Source organism: Sinocyclocheilus grahami, unplaced genomic scaffold, assembly GCF_001515645.1.
Source record: "Sinocyclocheilus grahami isolate Dianchi unplaced genomic scaffold, SAMN03320097.WGS_v1.1 scaffold909.1, whole genome shotgun sequence".
NCBI classification, from domain to species: domain Eukaryota; kingdom Metazoa; phylum Chordata; class Actinopteri; order Cypriniformes; family Cyprinidae; genus Sinocyclocheilus; species Sinocyclocheilus grahami.
In genome coordinates this window covers 383,076-398,440 of record NW_015506088.1, presented here as the reverse complement: position 1 = coordinate 398,440, position 15,365 = coordinate 383,076, and positions in this window count along the sequence as shown.

The following is a 15,365-nucleotide window of genomic DNA, read 5'->3' as shown; positions in this document are numbered from 1 at the left end:
TGAGAATGAGATGTGTGACGTGCAGAAAAGCAAATAAAAATCAAGGTACATTTGACTTTTTATTGGCAAAACTTCTCAATTACGCAAAAAGTGTGTAAATATTTCATTGTGTGCAATTAGCCTTAGCAAGACAAAGTAGGCCATTTAACAAAAATATTTAAAATGTAATTTCCAGTAGGCTACATCATTTTCACCACAGAATGCTGTTTAACAAAAATTTCTATTTTTTTTTAGAAATAGCCTTTGTGCACAGCCAGCCTTGTACTCTTCTAGGTTCAAAAAAACTGTCGTCCATAAAATGCGTTGCACAAATTCGAACATCTGGGTTGTGCTGTTCTGTTGTAAATAAATCTTAACCAATGATTCCTAATTGCATCTACATCTGGAAGGCCAAATAAAGTGCTTTTGCTTTAGCACTGAAATACACAGCGTCTCCCTGACATGGCTGCATCAACACTACTGCTGTTCCTGAAACCACGCCTTCTTTCTTTGCGTGCACATTTGGGCGGCATTATGCTAGACATGTGGGGGCGTGTTAGAACGAGCCGTTTTAGGTAGGTGTGGCTGACTCTTAACTTTTATAAAGAATATCTCTTTGGATTTGAGACTTTAGTCTTTGCAACTTTACAGATCTTCTTTATGCACCAAGAGCTTGTAACACTCCAAAGAGAAAGGAAAAATTGAAATTGCATCATATGACCCCTTTAAGAATATTTAGATCATGGAAATGAAGTATCACAATATTAGATGCCTTGAAATACTTGAATAAATAGTAAATAAACATTTTCTAACAAAAAGTGCAAAGTAACAAGTAGAAAAAAGAAAAAAAATTACAAATAACTTGAATGGAGATTTTTCCTTCTACAGATTTTTCCCGGACCTTCTTTTCTCTGTAAATTAAGGGTGCACTGTATTGCTGAAAAACACAATCCCTACTTAGCAGTCAGATGTCCGTATTCACAAAGGCACAGATCCCTAAACAAGGCCATATCTGCAGATTAAACTTTTTTGTAGAAGCATTTTTTTATTTTGAACTAGCGCCAACTACACCATGTTATGTACGAGAAGCTACAAAAGACACTGGCGCAAGTGGAATGCAAAAAAACATGGTGACATGAATTTTTATGTAAATATAATAGGCAATATATTGCGTCACCAAAATTGATTGAGGTCATGTACATATATTGTGCGATATGTCGATATATTGATTATTGCGACAGGCCTACTCACATTTAGTGTTCCTCTCTTTTCTGTATTGTGTACAATGTAACATATCTTGTCACATCACATATCCATGTCTCTTTCCCAATAGTCAGTAACCAAGATATTCAATCTTGGTGTATCTATTACACAGTTTCAACATTTTATTAAACTTCCCTTTACTCCTATTTCTCTCTTCACGCCGACTCATTTGACCTATGTTGTGCTCTTCCACTAATAAACTCTATGCATTGGTTTGATCTAAAGGAGATGAACCCACCTGTGGCTGTTTTTATATACCTTGAGGTTCTGATTGGTATTTGGGGTGAACAATGCATAGTTCAAAAGATAAAATAATTAAGTGTTTACTGTGTGCAAATGAAAGTGTGTGAGCTGCTGGAAACCTGATCAACCTATAGTTACTTTAGACATGCCTGTTCCTCTTTAACCAATCAGGGGTGCATTAACTAATAGCAACTATGGTCGCAAGTTCCTTCTTTACCAATAGAGTTTAGCAGAACTTGTGACCATTTCAAGTTCTTTTTTGGTAAAGATTTATTTATATATTTATTTATCATGTATTATTATAATATGCATAACTGATGTATGAAAAGGACACATTAGAGAATGTTGATTTTTAAATTTGTTAGAAATTGATTAAAATAGGATGTACGCTTACTAAGTCCAGTGTCATTCGCCCCATCAAGGCAGTCTCTTAGGTGAATTGGTAGTGGAAGTTGGATTGGAAGTTGCCCTTCAGATGGTAACAATGCATTATGTGCCCCATTGGCTCTGCCAGCTCTGAACACTAAACAACTGCAAACAGATGGGCAGACATGGCAAAAGAAACTGTAAATAATGTTAATGTTCCAACTCGGGTCCAGAATCCATCAATTTTATGAAGTCCAATCCAGTAACCTTGAAGAGGTTGCTATTGAAATGTCTCCTCTTTGTTCTGAATGGCCCACACTGTAGTTCTGCTTTTATCTGTCTTTAGTTTTAATGGACTGCATTCACAGATTGTTCATGGTAAAATAGAATGCATGCAGTTACTAATTGCGTTTACATTTTTATGTGCTTAAATGAGCAGAAAATCTATTTTAATTGGATTAACACAATATAGAATGACACTTAACAGACTGAATACATCAGAACAACACATCAGTATTGCTGATCAGTGGACTTATTTATTATTATTGATGCACTGATATGAAGATGGTGGTCTTTGATTAATATGCTTTTATTATGTTCTTTAATAATACTAATTCTTTCTTAGTATGATGGATCTTCTATGGGAATTATTGTGATAGTTGTTTAACTCTACTTCTCGACTTGCTTTCCTGAAAAATCAGCCAATTTAAGCATTGCAGTTCTAGTTTTGGGATACACCCCTCTCTAAGGCTGAATGAGGAAACCTCTAAGGACAATTTTGAAGTACTTCAGGCCAAATAATAATTTTTTGCTATTTAGATAAGATACACTTTCTGCCAGGGATATTTCCCACATTTATTATCACTGCTAAATGCATATTATGCACGTCAACATAATCCACAGTATGCTTCTAATGCTGCAGTTTTTTCATATTCAGCAATAAAAAATGTAACCTTTCAACTATCTCAAACTCTGAACATGACTATGAAGTAGGAGGAATCTTTCTATTTTTAAAATGTTTGATTGCTTAGGGCAGAGGGAAAAAGTTGGAATAATGGTTGCTGTTACAAAAGTAACCACTGGGGAGATGTGTAGGCAGAAACGACTGACTCATACATTTCCTGATGGTATGGTATGTTTGTTTAATAAAAGAGACTGATAATTTTAGTTGTGAGGAGCCCTATGAAGCGACTTTCTGACATTACGCCTTTTTTTAAGTAGCTTGCAAATATTTACTAAAGTAAGATTGGAATAGAATAGAATATATTTCTCCCTCTTTCACCTTCTACTGGTGATTTTGAAGATGTACAACTCACTAAAGGGCTGATTTGATGTGGGTTGGTCTAATTAGAGAACACAGATGTTGCAGGTTACTACAAGGGTTACAAAAATACAATAAAATAAAAAACAGTTTGTGGCTTTTCAGAAGAGAACAGAGTTTTTGTGTGCAATGTTGGTGGAAGGAGTGTGACTTTTGGGAGAGTGGTTTATGTAAGGGAGAAAAGGTGGGAAGGTGTATACAATGATGGGAGAGATAAAGGCAAAAAGGCAGGCCAAACGAAGTGATATATTTAGCTCCATTTAAGCTGCTGTCTGTGTTGGAGGCACCCCCCTTTTGAACAGTTAGAACCTCATTTAGAGTTAAAAAATGGGGTGTGAATTCATGGAGGGGAGCTTGAGGCAGTTGCAGCAGAGGGCATTTCATTTGTTAAATGAAACCTGATGTTAAAATCTAAATTGCCCTAATTTATGGAAATTGTATACAATGTTATGCAGTTTTTGTAGCAGATATAAATATCGGATATGTTACTGTGATCACAAAACAATGGTGCCACTTTATAATATCAGTGGAAATAACCCCCTTCATCAACAGATGATCTGTTTAACCTGAATTAGTAATGAAGATTCCCCAAAAATATGGGGCACAGGAACAGCTGAAACAGGATGTGAGGATGCACACATAATGACTATAAACTCACTCTTGTACAAACAACAAAGCAGCTAAGAACATATTTGTTTGTTCATGCCTGTTGGCTATTCACAATGTTGTTTTTACACAGATAGAATAACATTTTATGTTGGCCATTGATGTATTATGTGCTCTGATGACGGTATTCTGCAGCAGAAAACAGTATTCTGCGTTCATTCTGCATATAAATTAAATGAATAAAAAAATCCTGCTGATATTGAAATAAATTATAGTTGGAAAACCTTTAAATATTACGAATTATTAAGTATAGCACAACTAGAGTTATGCTAATACAATAAAAATCCACAGAGGGGCACTGCAGTGCAAGATATAAGCAAATAGAGGGAAAAAAAAATGGGACAACAGTAACAGTCTTCTTTAAACATTCAGTTTCAGATAAACTTTTCAAAGAGTAATGCTGCGTTATCGCACTATTAAATAAAATTATATTTGAACTCTCTAGTCAATCAACATGGAACTATTTGGAATATTTGTTAATGAGTTTTAATCTTTGTTAACATTACCCTCTATATAAATAACTTCCCATCTATAGAAAATAATTCTTTCTTGAAATATCATTGATTGTATATTGCTGAAAGTGCTTAGAAATCAACAAGGAACACTTACATACATTTATTTATTTTTATTTATCAATCCCGTCTGGCAATAATGAGTGAAAAGAACAAATAAATATTGCCATCTATTAGTGATAACCTGTTAGTGATAAGACCATAAAAACACAAATAGTTCTTTGTTTTGTGTGCCCTTAACCTACATTACAATAAGTATGTCAGATGGTAATCAATTAGATCAGTCGCCAAGGTTATGTCAAAGTATGTGATGCAACTCATTACTGGTAGGCTAATAGTCAGTTTTGAGGTCATTCTGGCTATCAAGCTTTCTGTGTTCGTTCTGCATGCTGAAGGCTTCTCTGTGAATTGGTAAAAGGTCAAGCTCAAGGCAAATGTGGTTGAACAGGTTTTTGTTTTATAACAAGGCTGTCAAACACCACAATAACAATCATTAATCTGTGCTTGGGCATATCAAGGCTAATTTGGTCCGTAAACCATATTCAGCCATCAAATTTTGACACATTGACCTTGATATAAAATTTCATCGCTTTTGGTCGCTAGCTGATAGCTTGGTTTCATTGGAGCAGAGAAGTATTCAATGCAATGACATGCTTTATCAACTTGGCCTTAATAAACCAGATGCTTTATTGTAGCCAAGGACAAATGTCTAAACAGTCTTCAAGATTTACTGGGGTGTTTTGGTTAGCTAATCTCGAGTTGCTGGACAGAAAGGCTGTTTTTGTCTGCTTAGCCACTAAGTGTCCCTGTTGTCTTGCTGTTTAATTTATTTACATTTTGAAAGACCTTTTTTGAAGGCTCAACTGCACCATAATTGCATACTGTAATATCCCACAAGTGGATGGAATATGTGGCTAAAAAGGTGGCTCAACAAAGCTCTTATAGCAATTAAGTGGTTGGTTGCACTTTTAAAACCACTTTAAATAGAATCACTGATGAAGAAAATTGAATTAAACTTTGAAAACTCCTAAAATTAAGTAGAAATTACAATTTAAATGGATTAAAGTTAAATGGATAAAATGATGAAAACATATTTACAATGATGTAATGACAGTTTCTACAATACATCGGCATTTCTTGGAATGACGCCCTTATTGGTATACAGGAGTGTAATGTTGTTAAACTGTCCATGTTGGTGTCTCGTCTCTATTTACTTGAACACTAATGGTGCAGGAACAAACACTGGCTATTCGAGTCATGACAAGGTTGGATTCGTGACAAATTCTCTCATGGTTCACCTATATTACCAGCAGTACTGGCTGAGGTAAATATTTATGTTAAAAAAAATCATTCATTCGTTCAATCTGCCTTTAAACACTAATAATGTATCCACGTGTCAAATCTTTGTTCATCTTTATTCTTCTGTTTTGTTTCAGAAAGCTTAGCCACCAGGCCGTAAATTAGGCAGTGTTTTAGGTAATGACGCTCATCTTTGGTTTTCCTGATAGGATGCACACCAATCTCGTGTTTTTTACGTAATCCATGACACATCTTTGCCATAAAACCTTGTTTGCTTAAAATAGCCTGGCCGATGACCTGAGGCTACGAATGTCTTTTTGACATTTACAGAATGATAGTAGCTGTGGCGTCATCCACAGGTTTCAGGATGTAAATGCGCATGCTCCGGCCTGACGTTCCTCTTTGCATCCAGAGAACTTTCCCAGTCCCTCTCCCACAGCCGAGGCTTGATTGTTGGACAGCAGATCCCCCAAAGACCTCCACTGAGGGTCAGGAATGTAGTGCTCCCTGTGTCAAATAATTTTGTTCCATATGGAACATGTGACACGTACAGTAGCTGCAATGCTCTTGTTATATAATTGGATTAAATTGCTTAAAGAATATGCATGCTTGACGAATAAATTGACTATTAAAGATTGGCGGTTACTGGGTGGAAAAGACATTTAGTGTGAGAGCCTGAAATACTTTCAGCACAAATTTCATATTTCTGATTTATTTTCACCAGTTGTAAGTTGCAGTCTATTTACAGTAGATCTACTAAATATTTGAGCGTTTCCATTATACATAGTTACATTTAAACTAAATATTTACAGGAGCCTCCAACCAGAAGTAACATTTGGAATAAAATGGCAGACCGACTAAGTTAAATGGAGGCATAGATTACATCACTGAGCTCATGTTTCGTGTGACTTTACTTTAGTCTTTTAGACATCCTTTATACAATGATTTTGACATTTAATTTAGAAAATCTGGTAGTGTGTGATCCTTAGTTGTTAAGTGTATGATGGCCAGTTTTTCCACAGTTTTTCCACTATTTACAAAGTTGGTAAGTATATGATGCCTAGCGTTTTGAAATTTGTTCAGATTTTAAATGTTATGTAGTGTATTCCAGCCTTTAGCAGCTTTTGAGCAGAGAACCCATCTAAACCATTGGTTTTATCCTTTTTGACTTCAAGGTCATGCTTTTCCTTGCTGCTGGACAGACTACAACTCATCCTTTTCCCACCTAACACCAGTGTAACATACCTTGATCAATATCCCATCGTGTTCGTTAATTTAGGCCAGAGGAGAACTGGTCCCCCGACTAAGCCTGGTTTCTCCCAAGACTTTTTTTTCTTCTTCTCCATTTCTGTCAACTGATGGAGTTTGTGTTCCTTGCTACTGTTGCTTTCTGGCTTGCTTAGTTGAGGTCTGAAAGACACTTAACTTTATTGATATGACCAGAATTTATCAGTAGACCATCAGATGAGAACAAAACTTAAACTGAATTAAGCTTGATGATGGCAGCATTGTTTTCTGTAGAGATGCTTTACAACTGAATTGTGTCTTGCAACATTGGCACTGGTTTTGAACTGAACTGAATCAACATTTGATTTGACTCGAGTTGAATAACAACATTTCTGCCTATTGTAGAACTGCCTGTACTAGAATTGATTTGATTACCTTCACACCATTATTGATCTGAACTGACTTGAGGTAAATAACGACACTATTGTCCTTTAGAGCTGCTTTACAACTCAGTTTTCATAATTCTTCAGCTATTTCCTGTTTATCTCTGTGAAGCTGCTTTGACACAATCTGTATTGAATAATACGCTATATAAATAGTTTACTTGGCTTGACTTGAAGGTTGTCCACATTAATCTTAGATACAGTTCCTGAATACCTGTTTACATAATTAAAATACACTCTTTGTGCTATGAAATAATTTGTGTAAGTAGAATAGATTTAATTTATGTATATTATTTTTCTTCTTAAATATATTGATTTTGACAGTTACATAATGCAAAAGAATGCTAAAATATCAAAAGTAACCAGATTAACTAAAACCCACAGTTTTTCAACACTTCGGTTTACAAATTTGAAGGCTGATTGGATCAATAAAGGCATTATATTATACAACTGCACATTACTTAACAGATGGCTAATGACTTACTAGCTAAAATAAACTTTTAGATTATTGTCACACTAATGTATGTCCTATAGAAATTTCAGGATGACACCGGCTAAAATAATGGACAAGTATAAAAGGGAGTCATTCCAGTCTCGATATCATTCACTATCTGATGCATTTACTCCCATTTCAATTCACTCGGCTAATAGCGCAGACGAGACGTGACCTGAAAGGACTACATTATATGAAATGGAGGGAACGACTGCCAGGGGCCAGAAAGATGACACTCTAAAATACATGCCACAAAACAGAGAGCCTCTGATCATTTCAAACCAATAAATGAATTCACACCTCTGTAACCTGTAGAAATAGACTGCTTCATCAAATGGACCATCTTATTGTGGAAAAACAATTCCATTATCTTGTCAGTCTTGATTTCACAACAGATGCTTGTTCAGCGAGAACATTAATCAGAGACGTTTAAACCAAATTTTACTTTGCAGTTCGTTGATGAGACAATGTGTGGGGAAACCGTGTGTACTATGATTTCGTAACTCTGGGGTTGAAGTTCAGTCTGTTAACGGGCCTAATCAGCATCAAGCAGTGATGAAAACTGAATCTGTCGTAACCTCATTCTCTCTCAGTGCTTTAAAGTGTGCTGAAGATGTACTGATTTAAGGGAACAATCTCTTCAGTCTTCAGTGCACATGTTTCCAAACACACATGCATAAACAGTCCAGGTCTGTGATGAAAGGACCAATGAGCCCTTAAACACCATCTGGCCAAATATCCAGCTCTCTTTGTGCTGCCTGGCACGTAGCTCCCACGTTTATTTATGTTAGCGCTAACAGACACGGCCATATTAATTCCTCACACATGCTCCCTTGTTTGGGTCAAACACTTTCTCACTCTCTCAGACAGTTGGGGGACAAAGAGGTTTGTTTGTTTGTCATTATTTAAGTGTGTCATGAAGCGTCTGACAATATGCTTACTGGAATAGTACACTACACAATCCATTCACATCAACAGTATTAAACAACTTACGGTAACAGTTTGACTCAGAATTTCAGTCTGAAAACATCTTTACATCAATATCAAGTCAATATTTAAAAAGAAAATGAAAATAAAGAGGTGACCTTCCTGTCACCCTTCATATTACAATCCATTTTCCATTCAGAAACAGGGTTGTAAATGGCCATAAATATCACTCGTCCTGAGAGTGATATAGAGAAAGCTTAGTGGCACCTGTTTTATAATACATTTATCTTCTGTCTTGAGTTACGGCATCAGTCTTTGAAATACAACAGATAACTAGCAGCTGAACTTTAGACTCGGATACGCTCATATGGGATGTTTTTTTATCAGTTGTATGCTTAAGATGTGGCTGTCTTTAAAGGAATAGTGCATTGAAAATAAATGGCAGCGGTTTATTGAGAGTGTTCAGTCAGACTTTGATTGGGAGAGAGAAAAACACAGCGCTCAACACTCAGTTTATCTGGGGCCGATAAGACTAAACTCCCGAATAGCACCTGTCTCTCATTCAAGCAGAAATGTGTACTGAAGGTAGTGCGTAAAAGCAGTGCTGATGGACTATCGTAAAAAAGGGAGATGTGATTCAAGTGAAGGCGGGAACACAGTGTGTTGCACTGTTAAGCTCTATTTAAAAAGCTAGAAGGATAGCTTCATACATAGGCAGGTGCCTTCTAAAAGTTCAGTAACATTACCAAAATTTTAGCAAAATTATAGCTTACACAGAAGTCACTTTTAAATAGTTCGCTACAAGTTGCAAAATCTCTGTGGGGGAATGTTCAATTTACTGAAACGACTCAATTTTGCCCATGAAAATGTATGTACAATGATAATTGGGACTGCACCTTTAAGGCATCATCATGGAAGTAACAATCTAGAACACTCTACATAGGCAGAAAAATTGTTGTTAGCATGTTGCTAAGATAGTGGCATGACATTGTAAGGATAAACGCATATTATTCCACACGAAAACTAATTTCACATTTAAGTGAAATTTTACAGAGCTGTTTTATTTATATTGTTCAGTCTACACAAAATGATATCTGCCAATTTAAATTTATTTTTTCCCCCTCTGTTATCACAATGCCTTCTACAGTACATAATGCTGTCCATGTGATGCTAGCTTGTCCTAACCAGCCCTAATGCACAAATAAAAAACATTTGAATTAGTTTTTGGCCTAATCAGCCATGATATGTGATAAGCGTTAGAGGATTCTATTTCAGAAACAGTTTTTAATTCTGGGTTGTCACGACTGGAACAACAGCATACAAACTAAGACAGTGATAATCTCAAGTATTGATTGGATGCTTAATTTCATGTTAACTTAACTTTTATAAAGAATATCTCTTTGGATTTGAGACTTTAGTCTTTGCAACTTTACAGATCTTCTTTATGCACCAAGAGCTTGTAACACTCCAAAGAGAAAGGAAAAATTGAAATTGCATCATATGACCCCTTTAAGAATATTTAGATCATGGAAATGAAGTATCACAATATTAGATGCCTTGAAATACTTGAATAAATAGTAAATAAACATTTTCTAACAAAAAGTGCAAAGTAACAAGTAGAAAAAAGAAAAAAAATTACAAATAACTTGAATGGAGATTTTTCCTTCTACAGATTTTTCCCGGACCTTCTTTTCTCTGTAAATTAAGGGTGCACTGTATTGCTGAAAAACACAATCCCTACTTAGCAGTCAGATGTCCGTATTCACAAAGGCACAGATCCCTAAACAAGGCCATATCTGCAGATTAAACTTTTTTGTAGAAGCATTTTTTTATTTTGAACTAGCGCCAACTACACCATGTTATGTACGAGAAGCTACAAAAGACACTGGCGCAAGTGGAATGCAAAAAAACATGGTGACATGAATTTTTATGTAAATATAATAGGCAATATATTGCGTCACCAAAATTGATTGAGGTCATGTACATATATTGTGCGATATGTCGATATATTGATTATTGCGACAGGCCTACTCACATTTAGTGTTCCTCTCTTTTCTGTATTGTGTACAATGTAACATATCTTGTCACATCACATATCCATGTCTCTTTCCCAATAGTCAGTAACCAAGATATTCAATCTTGGTGTATCTATTACACAGTTTCAACATTTTATTAAACTTCCCTTTACTCCTATTTCTCTCTTCACGCCGACTCATTTGACCTATGTTGTGCTCTTCCACTAATAAACTCTATGCATTGGTTTGATCTAAAGGAGATGAACCCACCTGTGGCTGTTTTTATATACCTTGAGGTTCTGATTGGTATTTGGGGTGAACAATGCATAGTTCAAAAGATAAAATAATTAAGTGTTTACTGTGTGCAAATGAAAGTGTGTGAGCTGCTGGAAACCTGATCAACCTATAGTTACTTTAGACATGCCTGTTCCTCTTTAACCAATCAGGGGTGCATTAACTAATAGCAACTATGGTCGCAAGTTCCTTCTTTACCAATAGAGTTTAGCAGAACTTGTGACCATTTCAAGTTCTTTTTTGGTAAAGATTTATTTATATATTTATTTATCATGTATTATTATAATATGCATAACTGATGTATGAAAAGGACACATTAGAGAATGTTGATTTTTAAATTTGTTAGAAATTGATTAAAATAGGATGTACGCTTACTAAGTCCAGTGTCATTCGCCCCATCAAGGCAGTCTCTTAGGTGAATTGGTAGTGGAAGTTGGATTGGAAGTTGCCCTTCAGATGGTAACAATGCATTATGTGCCCCATTGGCTCTGCCAGCTCTGAACACTAAACAACTGCAAACAGATGGGCAGACATGGCAAAAGAAACTGTAAATAATGTTAATGTTCCAACTCGGGTCCAAAAGCCATACATTTTATGAAGCCCAATACAGTAACCTTGAAGTTACTGAAATTTTCACAGATTGTTCATAGTAAAATAGAATGCATACAGTCTAGTTACTAATTGGTTTTTAATTTTTATGAGCTTAGATCAACACAAGGGAGGCCAAAAAAAAAACAAATTTGGATTAACCAAATATAGAATGACACTTAACAAACTAAATACATCATAACAATACATCAGTATTGCTGTAGTATCGGTGGACTTACTGTTATTGATGCATTGATATAAAGTGATCCTTTTGATCCTCTTTCATTAATATGCTTTTATTATGTTCTTTAATAATGGTAATTCTTTCTTAATATGATGAATCTTATCTGGGAATTATTGTGATATAGTTGCTTAACTCTAGTTTACGAATTGCTTTCCTGAAACCTCAGCCAATATAAGCACTGCAGTTCTAGTTTCTGGATACACCCTTCTCCAACGCTGAGCAAGGAGACCTCTAAGGAAATTTTGTAGCGCTTCAGGCCAAATACTTATTTTTTTATTTAGATAAGATCAGGGCCGTCCTTTGGGCAGTGCAACTGGTGCGGTTGCACCGGGCCCCGCCACAACCCCATCCCCCTGGGAACGTGATCGCTAACGGACCAAGGGGGGCCACACTCCCCATCTCGGGCCCCGTGTCAGCTAAGGACGGCCCTGGATAAGATATACTTTCTGCCAGGGATATTTCCAACATTTATTATCACTGCTAAACAGTGGCGGCTTGTCGGGGGAGGCAAAATTTTGAGGTGAAAATGGGAGAAGGACGATAATTAATTTCAATTCATGACTCTGAATGTGCATTTATTTTTTGTTATTTCACAGCTGTAATACCATAACATGTTATTGAAATAGGAAAGCGCCACTTTTCTATCACGAATGTACCGAATCTGCTGATGTAATTACAGCCGCCAGGTGATAGAGAAGGGGAGGGGGAGGCTGGGGGAGAAGTGAGCTCTCGTGCCTTCGTTGGTAAAAAAAATTAGCCAATCAGCATCGAGTGTTCACTTTCAGCGCTGAGGAGTGTTGAGAAAAGAACCCTCGTAGGGGAGGCTAGCCTCCCTTCTGATATCAACCAATAATCAGAGACGTAAATTATGTGATATTAGTTTGAACGTCTCCCGCTGCGCTGATAATGTACCAAGTACTTATGAGTAGTGATATTGAATATTTGATGCCAACAGATTTACCAAGCTGTCATTCAAACAGCATATATACAAATAAAAAATAAAGGGAGAACACATCTAAGCTGGATATAGGCTAATGTTACAGCAGTCGGCTCCTTTAACACAGACTTTTAAGAAGGGATGGATGTTTGCTTCAAGTGATAGGCCAGGTAAGTGAAATTATATTATCTTGCTGTATGTGTGTGTGTGTTTTTTTTTTTTTTAAGTTTTCTGACTAAAAGCAACCAAAAAAGCCATTTTAAATTGGTTAAGCAAATAATAATAATAATAATAATAATCGGCAGGGATCCCCAGATCGTTTCGGCACGCATGTGATTCGTGGATTAACTGTTGGAAGTTTAACCATCAAAGAGTGAAAGTTTATCCAATTTACACATTCAAGCAATTTTAACTCACGTGCTGTTTTCTGTGCGCTCAGCCGCTGCCGCACACACAGAGAGAGAGACACCGCGCGTGAACACCGAATTGATTCCTCTTTCACATACACACAAAGTTATGTTAAAATACCCATTTTGGCAAGTATTCTAAACACAGTCGTTTATGTCTTTAAGTGAAAGTAAACAGCTGAGAAAGAAACCGGATGTGTGTCAGTATTAAGCCTGTGTCACAGTCTTCAGCGGGTGTGCCCAGGAGGGCCACCAGATGACTGTGTTCTGGGAGCACATGGCTTGTGTTGTGTGTGTCTGTTGCCATGTGCTCTCTCCTGTCTATTGTCTTGCCCCTCCCATCTTGTTACCTCGTTATAGTTTAAGTTGCTCCACCTGTGTCTCCCTCGTTAGCCTCCTCGTTTGGTTCCTATTTATTCTCCTTGTGTCTGTCATCCTGTGCAGATCCGTCATTTCTCATTGTGTGTGTTTCGTGTCTGCATGTCTGTATGTCTGTTTTTCCCCCCTCAGGGTGGTTTGAGTTTGTTTTTGTTTCATTTTCATTATTAAAATAAATAACCATTTCTCCTGCAATTGAGTCCTCGCTTCATCTCACCGCACGCACCGTGACAGCCCGTGCATTTGGTCTTAAAGGGACAGCAGCCAATAAATACTTGCTTCTGACTGCTAATCTAGTAACACCACAGCTTTAACAAAGATTAATCTGTATTTAACTTGTGCAGTGAGCACTATTGTGTTATTTTACACTTAATTATTATATTTCTGCACCTGAATACTGTTACTGACTTTATTTGTAACTCTGTTATGTTGTATTCTATGCTTGTAATTTGTGTAATTGTTCTTGTTTTATTACTAACTTTATTAGTTAAGCTAGTAGTTTTTGCTGTAGTATAGTAAGCTTTCAGTACATTTTATTTTATTTTAATTTTTTTGCTTATCCCAAAAATTATCAGCTGACTCTAAACCCGTAATATGATCCGAACCATGGGTTTTGTGATCCGTTGCACCTATGGCCTTACCCAGGATTTGAATATTAGTGAGGTCTGGGGGGGTGGGGGGTGGGTTGGTGTTAAAGAATTGTGTTATAATAACCCCTACAAATACAACTTATTATATACACTATAAACACTTTAAAGGAGACAGACATGTATGTTTGTGAAAGATGTTTTCTATGTTTTGGAGGGATGATTATTTTTAAATCATACCCTATTTATTGCATCACAATTTGTTAATACTTTACTAGCCTATATTTAATGGTGGATCATTTTATCAGTTGTTTATTGCAACAATACATAATTACAATAACTTTGTCTAGTGCTAAGATTTGTGAAAATTTAACTATACTGAATGACAAAGCATAGACTTCTTCATGGCTAGTTTTTGCATATTTCATTTCATTCTGCAACCTACTTGTTGGACAGATCTGTGTGTACTAGTGTTAAATGCTACTGTTTTTGACAGCGTTGATAACATTTATGACAGATAATATCATGATAATTTTTGCATTTCCCTTACTGAATGTTGTATCCTGTCAGCAAAAAACCTGTCCATGGGCTTTTTTGATTGCTTTCAGTTTAAGTGCCGGCAATGCAGTCTTGCCAGATATTGATACAAAAAAAAAAAACTAAAAATAAACCTAAATTTTTTCCAATCTTTTGCAAATAAGACAATATAAAGATAGCTGACTCTAAACTGCAACTTCCTACTTTATTAACTTTCTAAAGTGTTAAATTAAGTGGAAAAGACAAGTCCAAAAAACGCTTATAATAGGCTGCGCCTGTGCGCTCACTCACAACTTTCTCAAGTCTCGTTCACTCCACCAGCGTCTCGCAGCAATCATTTTCATAACAGGGACGCTAAACATTCTTGCAAACTGTCTAAACTGAATTATACATGTCATGTAGGCATTCATATGAGGAGTTTAACAGCAAATTATTCATTCAAATAACACATTTTATTTTTGAACATGAAAAAATTATAACCACAGCTCAGGGGTGCCCAAACTCGGTCCTGGATGGCCGGTGTCCAGTTTAGCTCCAACTTGCCTCAACACACCTGCTTTTAAGTTTCTAGTATGCCTGTAAGAGCTTGATTAGCTGGTTCAGGTGTTTAATTGGGGTTGGAGCTAAACTCTGCAGGAC